Genomic DNA, 21,886 nt, shown 5'->3' with positions numbered 1-21,886 from the left:
CCAGGAAATATCACATTCATTATTTGAGCTTAACGGATTGATATAATAGCATCTCAATGTTGAAAATTTGTCTAATTTCGCGGGGTAATTCTGGGCTGATTCGGATTAATCTTTCTACTTTATGAAATTTAGTAACTTTTCAGAAGCAAAAAACTTTAAAATAAGTGTTTCTCGCGATGGTCTTTTAACCTAATGCACTTCTGGCATGCAAAAGCAAGTGTTTCTCGAGGCGTTTTTATGAAATTTCTCCAAAAAAGCGTGATAAATTTGGTTGCTTTTGTCTACCAATTTAAAGCTCTGGTACTGTTTTACAATTCGCTCTTTGACGTGAAACGCCTGTATCTTTTAGTTTCTTTGCAATTTAGTTTTGAACTTATCGTTTTGAGTGTTGAATCAGTATGCGAAAACTGCTCGAATTCATACATCACGCATAGCACACTAGATCACCGCGTGCGACGGACACGGTCTGACGCGCGTATGGAAAACAACAGCGAAACAGATTTCTCGGGTCTCTCTAGGACGTTTCTGAAAACGATTGCAGCATCGAAAGGTATTCTCCGCCAAAACTCGCCGACATTCACTTTTTCTATGGCATCGCTAATTTTTAAGCAACAACAACCTATCAGAAATGCGGCTGTAGACTTTCCGAACGTTGATTGCAAGTGTGTAAACACAAATCCAGAAGTGTACTTTTTGTTACACAATGATATTTATTGAGGAACTTTTACAACAACGCACCATCGGTGTCGCTTCCAAAATGGTCATTTTTAACGAGGCTTCGAGGAGGGAAGCATCATCATTTTTGTCGCTGTTGTTGTTTTTCATACATGTCAAACCGTATTCGTCGCACGCGGTGGTTTAGTGTGCTATGCCTAATGTATGAATTCCAAAAGAGATAGCCGTTTCACGCCAAAGAACGAATCATACACTCTTAAATGATTCTAGCTGTAAATAGGTCGGATTTAATTAAAGCTAGGTTGAAACTACTCAAAATGCCCTTAAAGTGTACAAACTCAAACTATTGGTAAAAATTTCAACCAATTTTGGCTACTTGTTACCGATAATTGAATTATTCTCTATGACAAATAACGTACTTTAAAGTTCCTACTACCAATTTTTTGCTTGAAAAACTACTCAAAATCTGAGTTTGTACACTTTAAGGGCATTTTGAGTAGTTTCAACCTAGCTTTAACTAAATCCGACCTATTTACAGGTAGAACCATTTAAGAGTGTAGAACGAAATCAGAGCTTCAAATTAGTAGATAAAAGCTATCTATCACGCTCTTTTAGCAGAAATTTGATAGAAATGCCACAAAAAACACTTATTTTAAATTTTTTTATATGGAATTTTATGAAGCAGAAGATTTTCGAGCAGAATTTTCGAATAAAATAACAGAATTAGGCTAGCAAGCATACTTTTTGTAGCAGGTCGTTTCAAGTTTCAACTGCCACGATAATAAAATCAATCTATGCGGGGCAAGTCATCAGCATCTAGAAGACCAGAACTGTCCCGCAAAATCCGAGACGTCTGGTCCTCGGTGAAGTAATCAAAACTACATTAAAGAAAATGGCTCAAGTTACATGAAAACATGTGTTAGAAATCATATTATGTAATATCATTCAGAGAATCGTATAAAAGTTTAAAAATATGGTCTTAACAATCTAATTGTGAAAATATGGGGTATTTCGAGTGCGACTGTAAATGAGACCGCCTATCAATCCTCAATGCTATATGTATTCTGTTTTGAGGATTACGTTTTCATTTTTTATAGCTATGCAAAGCTTTTTACCCACCTATTCTATCCTATACACCTATGGTTTAGTACATAAACTGAACTTCGCTAGAACCTTGGGAAATCTGCCAACGGTCGTTAGTTGTTGCAATGCAATAGCAAATGCTATTGCAATTCAACGAAATTAGCAACAATTACCCTAGAGTCGCAGTCGACTTGCTTGATAGTGCAAGTGTTGTTATGGGCAAAGGAAGAAGAGGTAAATCATTCGTTCGTGTTCCATCCAATCCAACCAAACCGAACGAACATCGACACAGAACGAAACGAAACGATAGAGGTATGTTATTATGGTTCGGCTCGGGCCAAAGCCAAAGCACAAAAGCAAAAGACGAACGAACAGCGCGAAATGCAGGGAGAAATTTATGATCGTGGTGATAAAGGCAGGAGAAAGAGCGCGAAGAAGATAAAAACCGATCGAAGTGTACGTGTGCGTATTTTTCTTTCAAGTTTCAACTTCTATCGCTCGCAGCGATCAGTCGGAAAAACTTGCTTTGCTATAGTGTGAGTGAAAGCTTCTACTAATCGCATGCCATCGTTTTATGTTTGTATTTATGCTACAATTTTGTTGGGTCGCTCGTATGGTGACTATAATAGTGGATAGGAGCGGCCCGCTGAGCCTCTGCATTTATGTTTCCATCTTCAATGGTGTGAAGCGCACTCTCGTGCTCTCCTCGTGTCGTTCGGCCGAAGTTATTCTCGTGGTTTATTCACCACTACTACTGCGAGCGCATTCGGTTCGTGCTGGCTTATGCTGTGCCGCTGTGCGTATCGGACTAGCCGAGGGGTTCTACGCTACGGCTGTCTGGGTTTTAAATCCAGTCCGCCTTGAACCTCCGAAGGGACGATATCGTTTTCGTCGGTTAGTGCGCGCGTGTGTCATTCTCCTTGAGGAACATTTCAGGCTTTTGTTCTCCCCAAGGGAGGAAGGAAGAAACAGTTGGGTTCGGATCGCCTGCCATCCTGCCGGAACTGCAATCAATGCAAAACGAAGATATAGAACACGGTGTGAGAGTTGGGTTCTTTTTTTCTTGTATGCGTGCTTATAGTTATCTAGTGTAAAGAAATAACGCTCTCTAAGTGTCTTCTCTGTTGTCTTAGGAGACTGATTAATAATTACAAGGTCGATAATGATTAGATCCGCGCCCTCTTCCAAAAGTAAGCTCCATCCAACAGTGCGGGGGGATTGATCGGCTATTGCTGTTACACGCAAGTCGGTGGAGTGAAAAGGAAAGGCAATCGCTAATGTATGTGGAGCCATTGAGTGTCGGGGGCCAAAGCTAAAGCTTCCTGCAATAGAAATTTTCATTTCAAGTGAAGTCTCGATGCTAGTTGACGCGCTCGCGAGTGTGTATGTGTGTGTTTTTATGCTGCCCTCGTCTGCAGCATATCAGCCTCTCTCTGTCTATGCCTATTATATAAGCGAAAGAGCATAAGTAGGGTTTACTTTCAGGCGGGTTGCTGGTAGAGCGGGGTGTTCCCTAAGGGAAATCAACGGCGCGCGCGAGAGCAAGTTAGAGAGATTGGGAAGCCGACTGTGTGCGTACGTGCGCGGTCCATCGGCGAAGTAGTACAAGGGTAGTGCGAAGGACGCAAAGGGCGCCTGTGGCAAGAGAGTGCCCGTTGTATCGGGTGTGTTTGTGCGGGATATCGGTACTGCTTTTTTCCCAGCAAGAGGGCTCGCTTGTGTCCCGTTGTGCCCGCTTTGTGGAACCCTATACTGTGGGCTTGCGTCCGTCCGCGTTTCGGTGTGCGTGTGATACACGCAAAACCAGCCAGGAGAGTAGTCCAGAAAACGAAGAAGAAACAGCACCTCGGGAAGGAAGAAAATTTCATGTTGGCTCTGGCGAGCATTAAAAATATGTTTTTCCATCGCGGTGAAGTCTCGGGGCATTCGGCCACAATTTGAAGGTTTCCTGGAAGAAAAAATCGCGAAAAGTGCTTTCGTTATTCCTTTACACTTCCGGCACGCAAGTCGAGTTTCATCCGAAATTAACCGTGAGTGTATTGTGGTGCGATTCGCGGAAAAGTGCCATTACGGTGTGAATCGGAAGAATAGCTTCGACAGGCGCCTCGCAAGGATTACTGAGAAAAATCGAAATCAGTGGGTGAATGCAAACTGAATTTGTCGACTTTTTGTGCTTATGTGTCGCCCGTTGTCATCAGTGGCAGATCAAATCTCGCCTTTTCCTGGCAAGTGCGACCCAGTATGGATTACCTCTGGCAACTGTAGAACAAAAACTCTCGATTAAACATTTCGATCTCATCCAAACGAAGGTAATTATTCCGTCTGTGTCAGCTTTGATTTGCTTTTCCCCGAGAGGGTGGTCTACTAAATCGATTACAAACCCGCGGGTTATGGCAACGAAATACCTTCCATTCCTGGTTCAACTTCTCGATTCTCGAAAAATAACATAAAATGTCGAACATGCGGACATTTTCTCTTGTGGTTCTTATGCTGCTGTTGCTGGTATAGTCATCGTAATCATCATCATCCTCACCACCATCTAGCATCATCATCATCATCATCCAACCAAAGTACCGACCGACGACGGTGGAAGAACCCCGCAGAGCGAGTGTGTCGAGCCGAATACGGGAGAGACAGACAGAGACAGAGCAATGTACGGACGGACGAACGAGCGACCGACCGAAACTGAAACCAGCAGCAACAGCAACAGCAGCAGCAACAACAACAACAGAGGATGCCCTCCGCTAACGTCGAATTTGATGCCCCGCACTGCCGGTCGACCGACTGCGTGCAGCCCCGATGACTGATGGTTTCAGTTTCTCTATGTTGACTGAACGATGATGATGGTGATGATAATGACGATGATGGCGATGATGATGATTACAGTTCGCGAGAATACCTTTCTTCTTCGGCGAAAAACAGAGTTTAACCGACGAGCCGACGAGCAGGGATTCGATCTCGCTGAACCAGGAAGACTTTTGCCGAGTCGTTCCACCGAATCCGAATCCACCGTAGAGCAAAGCAATACGGCCCAGAATCAGTGTGGGGCATTATTTGTTTTTCTTTTTATTCTCATTTTGGTCCGAGCGACGACGACTCGTTTGGTTGGATTTTACTCTCGGCTCGGCGAAAGTGTCCCGAGGGAGGGCGTACCGCCGTGTATCGTTCGCCTTTTGGAGGATAATCCGTCGTCGTACTCGATCCACTTCAGTGTGATTAATTGCGCTAGGTTTGTCGCTGCTGCAGCGCCTGCCTACCAGTGGCAGGTGTGATGTTCTTTTAATTGAAGAGATTAATTGAAAGTAAGGTGCTACTTTAAAAAATTAAAACCTTGGATTTGCAAATGGTATTAACGGAAATGAGGCGCCATAGTCAGGAAAATTTGGTTGCTTAGAGGGCAAACTTTTGGCCACTTAATCGTACGAAAAAGTCACACGTCTTATGTTGGACGAGCTCTGCAGCTGAAGCCGGAAATAAGGAAGGACAATGGCGGGTCTAGTACTATCCATCCTATTGACTCTAACCGTATCTGTAATTGTGCAATTAATTGCTTTAAAACATAATCAACAGCCATTGCGTACGACATGCAATTATACCTCCTGGCTAATACTTGGGAAGGAAAAGATCATTATTCAACTTAGCAAAAAATAAGACCCCACGAAGTCTTCACTACGAGATTGTTCGACAGCTTGAGATCAACTGGAATATTTAGTAATTTCCTTTCAAAGTCAAAACCATCTTGTTAGTCGCTAATTTTGTTGTTAGTGGGTAATTTATCTCGGTAATTGATCCAATTGCATTTAAATTAATGTGCACGACGTCTATGACCACCTGGCCCCCGTTTGAGTAAATGTAGGATTTTTTACTACTCTAGCTAAGTAGCACATTTATGATATATTAAGTTATACCTACTGATTAATATCTCAAATTAGTCATATAGACGTCAGCTAGACTGTTACATAACAAGTATGTTGGTAGGGAACTGTCAACATTTGAAGAGTGCAGTTTCTATGTTGATAGTCTTTTTTTAGCAACGTAAATATGTAGGGATGTGATGTAGATGTCTGTTTATTAAGACAACATCGACCGAAACTAATCATAATCACAGTCATAAAATTACAATAAAATACTAGTCTTTTTCTTACTCCTCATTTGTAGAAACTACAGAAAAGCTACCACGGATTATTTCATGTGATAAATTAAATCCAAAGATGGATTCCTTATTGTCAGACTGCGCAACTGGTTATTAGAGTACCATACAATAAAGCTTTTCCATCAGATCATAGCCCTCCTTTTCTTATTTTTGCCGGAAACTACGCAAAATACGATGCTGAATGGTGTAACCAAATTTTTTATATAATCAACTAGAAATTACTATGACTTTAAACAACGTTGACGAATGTTGATATCCGTTTTCATTAAATCACGAACGTTAAGGTTTAAGAAACGCGTTACGGCAGCACTGGTAACAAAATTTTCACAGATTCTCTGGCAACATTGTACAACTGTGACAGTGTGTTAGCCAGGCAAACTCTGGTTCCAAACTACATTCGAAAGTATTATGCAAAAGCACGAGGAATAAAGCAAGATCAAAGTTTTTTTGAATGGAAACACGATTGCACCGTGGGCTCTATTCTCACAGTCACCTCACCTCACCTTACAGGCCTCAAAATTGATTTGTACAGTCACTTAGGTGAGCCGAGTCACCTGAGTGACTCTGATGAGAATGGCAAATTGTGCTCTCACCTAAAAAATTTAGGTGAGGTGACTATAAGAATAGAGCCCCATGTCAGTTTGCAGTTTTGAAAAAGCAGACTCAAGCAGCTTACCTCTACAGCTTACTTAATGAAGGCATGTTGGTGCAGTTCTGTAGTTCAAATTCAACTAGAACTTTGCTAGTTCTAAGATGAAGCAGGTTAAGGTTAAGTGGTAATTTGTTCTTTATAAACATAAACGTTGTGTTGAATAACAATATTACCTATATTTTTCAGAGCTGGCAGAACAACATACGGTGACTTTGCTGCTGGTTTTGTGAAACTGTGCCGTTTCGAAGAAACGCGAAATATGTGCCTTTATAAATCCGGAATAAATAAAATAAGTCAATGACCATACGAAGTATCTTTACTTATCGACGAAGATAAAAATGCTGCAGATAATTTTGACTGCCAGTGGGAGGCGAGCAAAGGTTAGATCCTGTTTTCTAAGGGAATCAACGCGTAAAATTTCCTAGAATTGAACATTCAGAAAGCAAATATTTTTGTTCCGTTATCCAAAACAGGAGGCTGTAAGCATGTATCTGTCTATTCTGGCTATTGTTTTATACAGCTACAGCTGTATGTGGCTACATACACCCCTATTCTGTATTTCAATAATGACCTACCTGCATTCAACGGAAGTTGCACCCAAGAAAAAAAGGAATAGTTTGGATATCTCAGCTAGACATCGCGAAAACCAGCAGCAACCGATTGTCAAACAATTCAGTCCACACAACAGAAAGTGATTTAATAATCAATCTAATGGTAAAATTATACTAAAAAAAAAGTTAGTTAAATTCACAGTAAAAACAAAATGTGTTAAATCAGAACAACCGTCCGGATTTCTAAAATATCTTGCTTTATACTCCATGAAAATTGATGTCCATGGACAGTTTATATCATCCAAAAAAATCGAAGCCCTGTAATTATAATTATGTGTCATCATTTTTTAGATTTTGCCAACTTGCTGTAACTAAAGAAATTTTAGAACCGATTGCTGCCACCAATGCGAAACCCCTGAGTAGCACTCGGCATCTAGCAACAATTGAACTTGTAGGTTTCAAGTGCCGGTATAGTTTCGTCGTCCCGTCAGTAAAACGATTTAGATTAAACTTCTAATTTAGCGGTTTGACTACAACAGACGGGGAAAGAAGCACAATTCGTGTGTAAAAAATAAATCAACCCACCAGTATTAATGAAGTTCGAAATATATCGCACGCTTCACAAAGATGTTGTAGAATTTCTTGTTTGTCCAGTTCGCTGTGGTTCAAAAGTTCACCAATATGTACGACACAGAGTGCCCGGAGGAGAAATTGGGTTCAAATCGAATTATAATTAGCTCCCATTAAAGCTTGGCTCGGTCCGCTTGGATTCCCCAACTTGGGCAAAGTGGAACGTTGTGCAGGCTCATTAAGCGCCACTTCAATGACCTTCCCTTACTTAATTTTCCACTCGCATAAAAAAACTCGTTATACAAAATAGTAAAATCTCTTATTTTGATAGCACGGCTATCAGAAGAGAATTAGTAAGCTCTCTCACAAAAGACGTCAGAAGGAACGGTCTGTTTTATAAGTACAGAGAACAGACAACGCGTGGTATTACCAGTGACTTGTTAGATGCTTCGGAGCGCATAATACAGAAAGATTTCGAAGTTGGCAACAAATGCGTGTCGCCTATGCTGCCAAAATCGAGATCCTTTTTTGTACGAAAAAAAATTGACTAAATGCGTTAGAAATGGACTAAATATTATTAATTAACGAGTGCAACCGTTTTATGTTTAAAAAGTCCGCCAAGAGCTATCCGTCCGGTGCAAGTAGGTTTTTGACAACCTGCGGTAAGACGTAGTCCTACTGCAATAAAATATTATTTATCGAAACATTCTATAACTGCAAACTTTTTTTTATGGACACACTGAGGGCATTAATTTTTCGTCATCTAAAGCGAAAACTACCCTTCGGAAAAACCGCGGGTTACCATAAAGTAAGGGGTGCTATATCGGATAAGCGGCTACTTTGCCATTTTGATCCATCCAGTGTTTCCGCATTTTGATTTATCAGCAATGGTACTGTTTTTGGGCTCAGATACACCGTTGCAAAGGATTAAAAAGATGGAAAATAAGATTAAGAGAATATTATTGTCAATTGCAAGGAAAATTGTACCATCCAAAGTGCGATATCGCTCATAAAAGTGCCATTTTGCATTAAATCGTTTCGGTATCTTCGGCGCACTTATTGCTTGGAAGATAACGAAAAAGTGCGCCGAAGATACCGAAACGATTCAATGCAAAATAGCACTTTTATGAGCGATATCGCATTTTGGATGGTACAATTTTCCTTGCAATTGACAATACTCAGTTGTGGAGAGTTGACACTAACGGCTCTTATGCTCTTCATGGATGTCAGTGAATCCAAGAATAATTGGCAACAGTGTGTTGTTTATACAAAAAAGAGACTTCAATTGCTTGAATATGTTATGCATGAAATCTGGTTTAGCAGACACAAATTTGACGTGTTTCTAACTTTAGACTGCCCCAAAACTACTCAGAGATTGCTTTTCTGTAAAGGTCTTCAAATATACCAGAATTTTCTGGAAACAAAAAGTAATTTAATTTATTTTGAGCAGCGACAGTGAAAAATCAGTTTTAAATTATCCAAAGTATGTGTATATGAACTTGTCTAAGTCAAATGAAGTCGATGGGATTCACGTAGTTTGTTGAGGCAGAATTTTTGATATGAGAGTGTTGATCCTGTTGCTTGCGAAGGTAAGACAAGTACAATACTTAATGTAAATCTCAGTTTTCTATATGGGTATGGCAATTACGAGTATCAGAATGGCTTCACAGTTGATAAGAATGTACTGCTAACTTTGAAATTTCACTATAGGTAACATGGTGATTTCCGACCCGTCACGCTTCACAGCACAAAACAGTTAATTTGTGGACGGCAATCCTTTAATAAAAAGGGTGCGACTGATACCTTCCTCGCAAGTATGCACACTCCACAAACAAAAGAGTGCAATTAACTGCCGGAAAATTATCCCTTGCAGTCAAAATGATCTCAGAAAACTCGTACAGACTGTCCGGTTAATTTTCTCGCTACCAAGGTGCTTAAAATCTCGTAACCCATGCTTCTCATTCAGTAATACAGCAGCTCGCTGTAATCAAATCCATCCTCCCACAGCACAGCGCGCAGGATACCCTTCTCAACCATTCATTGCTAAATTCATAGTCGACGATTCTGTGCAGACGAATCGGGAAATGATTTCGCCGTCCAGCGAGAAAACATTGCTTTGTTATGTTTGTGTAGGGTGCAGAATCTAGATAAATAATAAGAAGGTATTAAATTACCACTTACTACACCACCGTACCGAGATGGCGACAAAACGAGCTCCCCGAACGAACCGAGAGAAGCCTGCAACCGTGAATGGCGTGGTAATTAATTTCCCCCTTCGGTTTTGGTCGATCTAATTCTATTCGGTGGCAATTTAAAACCACCGATTGGATTTATCCTTTATTTCAATCAGTAGTGAGTTTTGGAAGTACATACTAGTTCACGCTAAAATACAAAAACTTTTTTGGACAGTTCAATGATCTTTAACACGCAATTATTCAAATTTAATCGAGCACATTAAAAATTTCGAGCCAATCCTATAAAAGTACGTCGAAATTACTTTCAATTGAAGAACATTTTAATTCATCGTCTTATTTCCACCTGACGTGTCGGAATGCATATTAGCACTTATAAATATATAGGTATCCAACCGAAAACATTTGTTTTTGAAGACTTACTATATTTACACTCACACTCTGACACTGATCGTGAAGACCACTGGAGATCCGTAACCATCCGAACCCTCCCGCCTCAGAGCTCATCTTCGAATCATTGTCTGCAATGCCAGGGAAAATGTGTTTCGAATACGATAATTACAATGATTACTTCTCCATTCCAGGGGAATCATAAACACTAATAACAGCCCAACGTTGCACCGTACGAAATGAGTCGGTAGCAGTAAATTCGTTTAATAATTTACAATACCGTTTGTCCTATTCGAGCGCGACTATTTTACCCGTCCTGCAAGCGGTTCTCCGAAATAATGATAATAATTTACAATTATTCTCGATTACCGACTGTGGCGGCTCCGAAACGTTGGTATCTTCTGGCTGTCGCGCCGCCGCGGCCGATTACCGACGGTGGTGAAACAAAATACACCGCAGGATCTTCGCTGTCTGGATAACCGCTCGCTTGATTATGGGTCATGCTGCCAGCCAGCACATCAACCACAATAAGCAGGCAGCATGTGTCACAGAGAAAAGCGAATGCGGTTCCCGTCATGATCATGTCATGATGTACACACATTTTGGACAATTTGTTGTGGCCTGTCGGTTAGCATGTGCCGACTTTATTTTAATTTTTTGCTTTTGGGTTCGCTCTCACTCTCACGGAACACCCGAATAATACACAGTAAACTGCAGGCAAACCGCAAAAGACGAAAAAGGCTGTTGAACTTCCGATCGACCGCAGCAGCCTGCGGTGGTGGTAGGTACCTACTACCATCATCGTATCGATCGCATCGCATCGCATCGGCGCGGCAGGTAAAGCTTCTCAAAAACGGCTTGAACAGTCGATAAACCGGTCCTGAGGAATCACTTCGGGGGTTGTGCTGTTGTGGGTTTGTGCGTTTCGGTGCTTTTCGATTTTTTCGGATGGGTTTTGCGGAATGCCACAAGAAAAGGGTATTTTGGGGCGTTTTTTTTTCTTGAGAAAATAAATCGGAACTGATGTTCTGAACAGCTGGTAAACGACAGGATCGGTAGTTTTAATTGTTCGGAATGAAATTACTAAGTGAAACGTTGTAATGAAAATTGCCGTCGATACTGCACAGACCCAGTATTTTTCAACTGGCTGAAATTTCGGTGCATTTCGTGGATTGAGATCCTTCGACACGAAATTAACCTCCTTAACCTTAACCTTAACCTTACCAATCCAGAATGCCTCCCGAGGAGAGATGAAAAAATTACTTCTAGCAATCAAGAAACTAGGAGCGAGATTTATTGAAATCACTGATTGTAAGCGACAAATACTTTGTAGTGATCTGTACAGATTATGACAAATATCATATCAGATCATGTTCATTGCTTGATTGCGTTGAAAAATATAACAGATACGATCAGTTGTGTGTAGTGCTTGAATCTCAATACAAACAATACGAACACTCTGATCGACTGTTGAAAATTAATAACATCTTAATAATAATCTTGTGATTAAACCTAATCAATGATTCACTGTTTATCATGAACTTACAGATCATGTGCATGTAACGATAACTCGCAGATTTGATCAAAATCACTGATCTACCATCCCTGCTCTTAATAGTAATAGTAAAGGCACGAGGCTAGAGCTAGGCCAGAAAGAGAAAATGTAGATCACACAATATATGAGCAGTGGAAATAGACGCTTTTAGATGCATTCTTTTGAGGTATACCCGCCCATGGACCGTACCCGTTTCCACAAATGAGGTGTTTCGCTTTCCACACGAGTGAGTGGCTTACCAAATCATGATTTTTTTGGCAAACTTTGATAACGTGTGTTTTCTAACATGCTTAGGCACGTTGAACTTATGTGATAAGCAGCGAAGAAATGAAGCCCCTGAACACTGAAGTAGCCCTTCCCGATTTTTTTGTAGCTTGCACGAAAGATTTGTTTGCATTTCGATTTGTTTCGTCACATCTCAACTGAACTGTTAAGTTCCTCTTGAAAGCTTGAACTACTTGCTTGTGATTCTTTACACTATACGAGGATCCATGTTGGTCACTTTTTTCCTTCCGATTGATAGTTAATCGCTCCTTGTACCGAATTACAACATGATTTACCGTACATTGCACCTTCTACTCAGGTCAGAGAATATATACCTTTGCTTCAGTCCGTCAAACGTCACGGAAGTGGCTGAGGTCTCAACCGCTATTCTGACGCATGATTTTGACCTACCCAGCGTTGCACGAATCAGCGTAATTAGTTTCGTTGGAAAACCATGTTCTAGCATTCTCTTTGACTGAATCATACGCCGCCTTATAATCCACAATCAGAAGATGAGCCTACAAGTTTTACTCCCGGAACTTGTCTAGTAAGTGACGCAGGGTAAACATCTGATCCGTCGTGAAGTGACCATCACGAAAACCAGTTTGGTACTCGTCGACGAAGGACTCCGCAAACGGTCTCAGTCTACAGGATAAGATACGGGAAAGCATAGGCAGAATTGAACAATGTCATACCTCGATAGCTTTTACACTCCGGATTTTTTTTCCTCCCAGATCCTACTGTATATGCAAAAAGATGTCGATTATGTGGTTATGCAAAACCTCATGGGCAGAGTTATGGCCAAAAAACGGGCATTCAGATACAGAGACGAAATTAAATAAAGTAAAGACGTCAAAATTTAGCTTAATTGTTTTATTTAACACCCTAAAAATTTGACGACATTCTAATCTAATCTCACACGAACGCAGCCAATTCTTGAAATCATCCTGGAAAATGACGATTGCTTAAATTAATCATTTTTTTTTTTGGTCAACGGCCAGGCCAACTGCGCAGTATGTACCGCAGAAAGAATTGCAAGCAATCAAGTAGAGCCAGAAATAATACCTAATTCCATTCAACTTCTTGAAATCAAGAGAAAGGAAGAAAGTGTGGACCTCCATTACCATATAGATAATGTCGTTGGGAGTATCTTTGCTAATAAAGGTTAAGTGATACTCCGGACTTTCGGCGATGAACTTTTTATTTAGACCAGAAGCCATGCTGCAATTGGCCAAGAATATAGTGCTTAATTTCGCTCTCTGAAAATAGATTAGTTTACCAAAAAAAATAGTTTGAATAATATAACACTTGAAAATAAAGTCGTTTGGTTCAATAGTTGCCTAAAGTTACAGTTATAAGGTTAGTAATTGAAAACTACACGACCCCTAAACCTCCTAGCTTGGCTACTCAATTACATTGAAGTCGCTTTTTATGCGGTTTGTTTTTTACGCGACTATTGTTACGCGAATTTCGGAATTTACGCGGTTTTTACGCGACTTTCGGAATTTCCGCGAAGAAAAAGAGAGAGAGAGAGAGAGAGAGAGAGAGAGAGAGAGAGAGAGCAGAGACTTGCTCTCTCCAAATACTATCATTTAATTAAATTAATATTTTTTGAAACGATGGTTCTACAATTGATGAAGGGACGGTAGGAGAAAGAAATGAACATTTTGGTGAAGGAGGGGAAGAGCGGAAAGGAAGGGGGGGGGAGATATTGGTAGCTACGCTTGACAACTAGTCATTTTGACTCCTACCTTTTGTCCAATGCTGGAAGGTGCATGAGTCGAACCAAACTATAATCTGAGATTATAACCGGATTCGAACCCACAACATTGTTATTCGAAGTACTCGAAACACACGTTTTTGTAGAAGACTGCAAATCTCTAAGACCTTTTATTGCAAAGTAATCGCATTTTCAAATTTTATTTTTTCATTACTTCACGAGCCTTAGAGTAGAAATGTTACAAGTAAAATCACACTGCAAGAAAAAAAATCTCTTGCTCTTAATCAGATGAAATGTCTATCATTTACTTTAACCTTTCCCGTTGGTTTATGGTTGATTGAAATAATTACTCATTACAGGTCTACCACAATTTATTAAATGCCATTTCCATCGGACATAAAACCGTCTTCATAATTCTCTTTCAGTTTGCGCACTGTCCCTTTGAAACCCCGTACGAGCACATGTTTAATTTTTGTCCCAAAGGCGAAAAAAGTTGATCACCTTCGTTTATTTTTCAATTAAAACCACGCTGCATAATCCAATTAGGGGCTCAATTTAGCCCCATGCGGTCACCTATCATTTCAGCACAGCAGCTGCAAACTGACTGGCACTGGACGCGGGACTGCCTGGCGATGATCGAAACAGCTGTTGATTTCGAGCGCAAGAAAAACCAACTAACTAAACTGTTGGCGGCCCGCGGCTATTCTGTTTCGCCGCCGCGCGATCGAAAAATATGACTTCAATTATGGCCTCCAATATGCTGTGGCACATGTGTACGCTAAAATACCTATTTAGGGCACATATACCTACCTGCTCCACTAGTCGAAGATCGACGATTCCGAACAACCACTTAGTACCGTGCGAAGATCCTTTGGTGTTATTCCGCTTCCACTTCCACTATCGGTTGATGGTCCGGCTAGAAGGAGATTGCGGTGTTTCCCATCAATTTATCATTTTTACGCATATGCCTGGTGGTTAATTACAATTTCGCGTGCCCGCGCAGGTGCAGTGTCATCGATAGCAAGCGTCGTAAACAGCTTTTGAAAAAATTCCCGACGGACACTGAGCGAGTAAAAAAGAATTTGAATTTCTATCAAATCCACTGAATTTAACTGCGTTTTTGCGTTATCCTTAGACTGTCGACAAACTGGATTTTTCTTTCTCTCTTCTTTCAGTGCAGTGCAACACTGTTAACAGGCGAACGTCAAACTTTTTTTGATATAATTCCTTAAAGCACAAAAACTTTTACGAAAGCCGCCAGACGAATCGATAAACACGCTGGGGCATCTGTTTCTCGGTACCGGTTTGTCAGAATGTTCAATATTCGTGCTTTATTTTTTTATGTCCGTTCATTGCCTCTCGCAAATCGTAAATCAACCCTGTCGAATGGCAGCGGCAAGTGTTGTCAGTTATGCTTATCATCGGGGGTTCTTTCTCTTTCTTGTTTTGTTCTTGAACAAAAAACTGTAAAATTCCCAATTTGCATCATTTCTGTTTTTGTGCTCGCTATCTCTTACCGGAATTACCACCACTTTCTCGTGCCGACAACTAATGTTGTCACCAATCACACACCCCCCGCTCGGCAGAGGCCCAATGACTAAAGCCGTCTGTTCCGTGTTCGAGTAAGTGCTGTATTAATTTCATTACATTTCCGCACCATCCATCCTTCTTGTCGTCATTGGCCACCGACAACAAGTAGGTACCTACACGCATGTCGCATCGTTTTTCGTTGTTATTTCACTGCACAACGCACAATTCCGCGTGTCGAGCTCACAGCATTCGACGCCGGTTGTTGGTGTTTTTTCTCGGTACGTCATCATCATTTCTCGCGTGTGCGGCACCGCCTCACTTCGCCGCGCGTCAGTGCGTCGTCGATGATAAATTTGGTCGCGTGCCAATTTTTTTTTATTATTCGAAACATCTTCGCAGCGTGCGAATGTTGCGTGAGAGACTTGTCGATCTGTTTTGTTACTGGAGGTTATTTTTTTTCGCGCTCCAATAGCTCTCTTAGGCTATAAGACGTCTTATTTCAGCGCGCGAGTTTCTGTATCGGGTAAACAACTAAAGCACACCACAATACACGGGAAGGGGTCGCCGCCGGTCACCAACATCTGTCAAGCGAATAATGTTTTGTTGATAGTGAAACATGTTCGAAGATGGTTTTTATGGTCTGTGCATAAGTTCCCTAAATAGTTCAGCTGGGAACGACACCTTGGGGACTGGTTTTTTGGCATCTTTCTGTATCTTTTTTCCGTCGCACTACTGAAGCCTGTTGTCGTATGTTCGGATTTTAGCTAGGAGACACTGCTACAGTGGATAGGATCGTACTACAGTTTTTAGGATTCGTACCACGGCCAAAGTAGTGGACTACGGTAAGCCGGACACGTCGCAGGGATGCCGGACGAGACTAAATTTAGTAGATTTTAACTTTTTTTTTTGAGAACTAAAAAATTACTAGTATTGAATATTGAAACAAAATGCAGAAGAAGAAAAGATAGATGAAAAATTCATATTTTGCCTTCTGTCGGTTTTCTCGGATTATGGTTTTTAACAAACCTCAGAACAAGCTAGAAAAATCATCACCCAGTGTCCCAAAAAAAAACAAAAAACAGGTTGTTCCAATATTTAACACCCGGTGGTGGTACACCAACTAATCTTGCCGCTGCGTCGTCCAGCAACGCAGTGCCTGTTTCTATTGCCCTGACCGAGAAGATAACAGTCTATCGTCTCGGCGGTAGAAACAAGGAGCAATCATACAAAAATAATTATCGTCGCAAAGGTGAGTGTGTTGAATGATAGAACTAACTTCTCCTTCCGTCTTTTAAACAAAACAAAAAAAGCGTTTTGTGTCGTAAACGTAATATCAATCACTATTGTAAATATATCTATCATTGGGTATTTACGTTTTTAAACTCGCTCGCCAATTCGATCCAATTTTATCAGTAACACATCGTTACCATAATACAATTTTCTTTTGAGGTAGGACTACGACTCTCAGGAAGGTAGTATAGGGTGTAATTTCACAGAATCAAAAAATACGAGCGTCACGAATAAATGAAAAACTTCGAACGCTAATAGCTTTGCCAATCATGAATGGATATTGATGGTTTGAATATCAATCGATTCGTAATAGATGTAGCAATTATGCGGCTTTTATTACCATTTTCATTTTCAATCACTAAATATAGACCAAAGTTGACCAAAACCAATTAACCAAAAGTTTTAAGGTTAAACTTCTCTATACGTTTTCTTCGTGATTACCCGTGATCAGGGCCCTACATCGTCACCTTCAATTGCATAGCGTCACTCATAAATGAAGCAGTGAAGCTTCGGTTTCTACAGAAGCAGCACCGCTTCAGTTTCGAACTAGCTTCAGTCAGCGTCAGCAAAACGGGCTTCCCTTCGCCATGACGATCAGTTTCAACTTTTCATTAGTACTTTTCTATCAAATATTCACGAAAAGACCAGCAACTATGAATGCAAATGAATTGAATTTGAGTAACAATTCCTACAATGCAACGCATATTAAAGTTAACCTTGTCAATGTCGACAAATCGTGCCTGACTTTCTGCCGTCGTCATTGAAACAGCCACCAACTTCAGCTGAAGCTTGCTTGAAACGTTCAGTTCAACAAACGAAGCAAGTCACTTCATGTATGAAACGAAGGTAAGAGAAAGTCACTTTCATTTATTTGTTTCGACGATGCCGGACCCTGCCCCTGATTACCTTGTTTCACAGGTAGGGATGACAATTAAACACACCATATTTTTAGTGTGGTTTTCTTTTTTAAAAAAAAGTAACAAACCCTTCCCTCCTCCCTTCCCAACAAGTCAAAGATTCTTTACTGCGGTTAAACCTATACTAATTTGACATCTGCGCTAGGCAAGCACGCTACAGTGCAAAACCACCACTTTTATTCAACCGATTTTATCGTTTGAATACTTAGCCTAATCCAATTTGATTTCCTGAAAGTAAACTATATTGAATGATCAATTTGATGTCCTGCAAATGAAACGTTATAAAAAAGTGAGTGGTCACCCTTTCCTTTTGCCAGATTGCATCCATATACTGCAAGAAATTGTTCGGAACTGATGTCTTGTACAGAAACAGGGCTAATGGGATATTTGTGCATGTGACGTAACGCAGCAATTCTCAAAGCGATGTAAATCAGCGACTGTCTTATCCGAGAATAGTTTCTGAGCGTTTCACGTCCTGCTTTACGTCAGTCAGTTATTTGCAATTCTTTACATAGTTTCAATTGTATTTTTGTCAAGTATGCAAATAGCTGTAGAGTATCGAAAGAAACTAGTAAGACGCAGAGGACGTTAGCGAATTGATATTTTAACTGGCTGTCCACCGTAATTTTAAACAAGCTCCTTAATATAAGCTAATCTCACGCTAACGTAGCCAATTCTTGAAAGCATCCTGGAAAATGTACCGCAGAGAGATTTCTAAGCAATTAATTGGAACCTGAAATGGAATTAGGTATTTCCATTAAACTCTTTAAAATCAAAGGGAAGAAAGCAAGCGTGGACCTCCCGTACCAAACGCTCATATATAGATACTGATTTGTTAACAGTCGTTGGGAGTATCTTTGCTAATAATGGTTAACTGATACTACGGACCCTCGAGGATGAAATAATGGCATTTAGACCAGAAGCCAGGCTGCAATTGGTCAAGGATATTACGCTTCATTTCGCTCTTCGAAAATAGATTAGTCTAAGTCTAAGACTACAGTTGTAAGGTTAGGAACTGGAAGCTACACGATCCCGCACCTCCTAGCTTGGCGATTTAATTTTAGAAATTGAAGTATTTCCAGGTATGGCTACGTGGAGGTGCTAGGCAGAGGATTGGGGTGGCTAGAGCGATATTGGCCGCTTTTGCCTAGTCGCCATTTCATACCCATAGTTGTAAACAAGCTTTTTAAGTAAGCTAATTTCGTCAACTGCATACCAGTTTCAACACAGTTACGCAAAGTTGACTAGTGCTACAAGTCATGCAAACATTATCAAAATACGAAATCATCTTAAATCATTAGAAGATGTGTAATTGTGACCTGATGGTTTAACTCTTAGTGGAACTACAAACTTTAAAAAATAGATAAAAATGATGTACAGACATTAAGAATATTTGAACTAAACTGCATTTAACAAATTTATATAAATGGTTTAGGGCATTTATTACAATACAATAAATTATAAATTTGCGTAACAAACTGCTGAATATTTTCAAATTGTCAAGCATTGTCGAATTGAACCCTCATGTGAACCCGCCGTTCGTTTATCTAGGCATAGACCTCCATACTTTTTACTACTCTTCCAATGAAATAGTAAACAAGCGCTTATACATAGAATTATATTACAGCCGAACACTACAGCTGTACTGCACTGCCCCAACACAGACACCAAATTGGTCTAGGTTTAAAAATCGTAAACAATATTAGACCTTTTGGGACGAGGAAGTTTTTTACCATTATCTGGCACACTTGCCCAACATAGACATCAAATTGGTCTAGGTTTAATCGTCGTAAAGAATATCGGCTGACATTTTAGAGCGTCTTCGTACAATACGAAACCTGAAATTAAAGAAAGAAAACTTTTTCCAAATTCTACTCTTTATATTTATTCTAGACAGATACATATTTCGCCTACGACTTATAAGCTTCATCGAACTGTTTTCGAACTAGTTCTGTCGATCAATGTATATGTTAAGAATAAATATAAATACAGTAATGTTCCGATTTTGTCAGCCCCATATTGAAATTTGGGCTGACAAAATCGGAGCAACAAATTCAAAAAGCTAAACGACTGTCATATCAACAGGTTCCCACAGGGCAACAATCTGGACCTGTTCTTGTTTCTTCTAAACAAGCTGAGTAGCCGCTCTTGCTCGCGGCCAACATCGTTTTGTCTCCCATCCCTTCATGACTGTCAAGCGCAAGTCGACCACTAGTTTCACATATCTGACTGCACTACCCCAATCAGGCAAAAATTTAAAAATGTTATGTATGGATTGTACAGATTTAATTATTTAATTATTGTCTACAAAATTGCTGCAAGTGTTATTCTATCTTTTGCATTTCCCGGTTCACACTTATTGGTGAACAAAGAGCGCAGACAGGGCCGGCGCTAGCCAATTTGTCGCTCCACGCAAATTCTCAAAATAACGCCCCCAGAACAAACGAAAAACAGCCGGCGTTGCTGTGTGCCGACATTCTACTACCTACACACTCGCAAACGCACAGTCTCGTAGCGTCTTTCTACATAACCATTTACGTGGCAAACAACTCGTGAGCAGCCAGCTACCCGTTAGGGCTAGCGGCACATTGGGATACAGATTTTGCATTACTTTTTGTTTTCTTCTTCATCTTACGCCCTCGATTCTACACGGGGGTGGGAAAGCGAGTCCTCGCAAGTAATCGGTATCAGTTGCTCAGGCTGTAATAACGTGCGAGAGCGACGACCGCGGCTGTTAGCTAAATACACACTCGCAAAAGTCATTGCAGTGCACGAATAAACAAGAGCAGGAGTCCGAAAGGAATGCTTATGCCGGCGTGTTCATTAGAACGAGTACGCGTGTGTGTGAAAATTAGTCCACACAATTTCGGGCTTCGTAACAACCGCCATTTCTTCTGAATAATTGAAGCCCATTATTAGAATGCTGCGCAGATACAGTTGTACATAAAACTTATTTCATACAATTTATGCTGCCTCTCTTGTATTTAACTATAGTTAAATCTTAAATATGAAGACTTATGTAAATAAACAGCCCATCCTTCTTCTATAAAATGCTGACAGTTTGACACAGTTTAATTAATTACCCCACTTCGCTATTCTTTGTTCTTTAGTCAAGATTTTATGGATATGAGGTTGTATTTTTCCGCTCTGTCGTATTATTCTCTTGCCAGCTGCCAGAAAAATAGACTAAATAATAAAAGTTTATTCGATCTATGACTACGAGCCAGCTGAGTTCTACAGCAACCCTTAAGCAACAAGTTTGTTGTATACTGTATCCACTAGTTTCGCAATACAATCATAAACTAAACCTTACGTTTGGGTCCATTTTGAACTAAACTCGCAACCCAATAGCTGTCGGACAACGATTAAACGTATAGGACTAATAAATACAAAATTTATTGCTCCAGCAGCTGTTTCCCTTCCGACGGACACCGACCGATGCGATGCAATGGTTGTTGCGTCCTTTCTGGGAGCAGGTTTTTTTTTGTTTGGTGAACCCAAGCCAACCTACTCTGCTGCTTGGGCATGGGCAGTGAGAAACACACAACAAACCTGTTATTTTCATCTGCTGTATCAGCCTGCAGCAGCAGTGCCATCTTATTGCTGTCAGCAAGCTGTTGTCTCACCACATTGCCGCTGCGGCCACTGTGTGCTTTGGTGGAACGAGGCTACGGATACACAGCTAGCTCAGCCACGTAACCCACAACAACAGCTTTCGTTTCCTCTGGGACACTACCTCGATTACACGATGTGCCAGGGAGGACGTGACCGGAATGTTTTCTTCCCGTTTGCTGCAACCCGACGATGGTGGACTTCCGATGAATTTGAATAGAAGATACTCCAGACTTGAAGGGTAGTTAGTAGGTTTAGTATGTGGACAGAATTAGACATTTAACGAATGGCAACACTGCAGTCATTACAATTTGGGTTTGGTTATGCCATTCGATGGACAGGGATGTTGTAGGCTGCACTGAGGTTACTAGATACAAATAAAAAATAGATAAAATAAACATTCTTTTGTTTAGGAGTTTTTTCACCAGCAAAACAGTCAAGCTACCTTTCGCTTTGTTCAATTTAAAGTGTCAAACAAAGTGGTAAATAATTCAATTTCAACGGTTTCTCACAAACGCCTCGATGGTGGATGCTGTCAATTGATTGTAGAACTTTTCAAAATCCCAAATCTGTAGAAGGGAAAGCTTCCCCTCACTTTCTGTTCCGAATGATGGCAAATTGACACATCGTACTTCACTTTTACAGTGCATCAATTCGCACCCAATTACCCCCTTCTCCTTGTCCAACACACTGCAGAAGTACTTCACCCACCCGGCTTGGTTATCGATCTGA

The 21,886-nt window shown here is 40.6% G+C and overlaps 1 protein-coding gene across 2 annotated transcripts in view; it reads left to right on the top strand.

The window, feature by feature from the left end:
• The first annotated feature begins 2,657 nt into the window (after positions 1–2,657).
• Positions 2,658–21,886, top strand: part of LOC128738603 (zinc finger protein jing homolog) — a 151,500-nt gene continuing 132,271 nt past the window's right edge. For both annotated transcript variants that reach the window (XM_053833867.1, XM_053833865.1), the window contains exon 1: positions 2,658–4,067. The gene's annotated coding sequence lies outside the window, so the exon portion shown is untranslated. The remainder of the gene's footprint in view (positions 4,068–21,886) is intronic.

This window comes from Sabethes cyaneus, chromosome 2, assembly GCF_943734655.1.
Source record: "Sabethes cyaneus chromosome 2, idSabCyanKW18_F2, whole genome shotgun sequence".
Classification (NCBI taxonomy): domain Eukaryota; kingdom Metazoa; phylum Arthropoda; class Insecta; order Diptera; family Culicidae; genus Sabethes; species Sabethes cyaneus.
The sequence above is the reverse complement of the archived record's forward strand: the minus strand, read 5'-3'. Positions and strand labels throughout refer to the sequence as shown.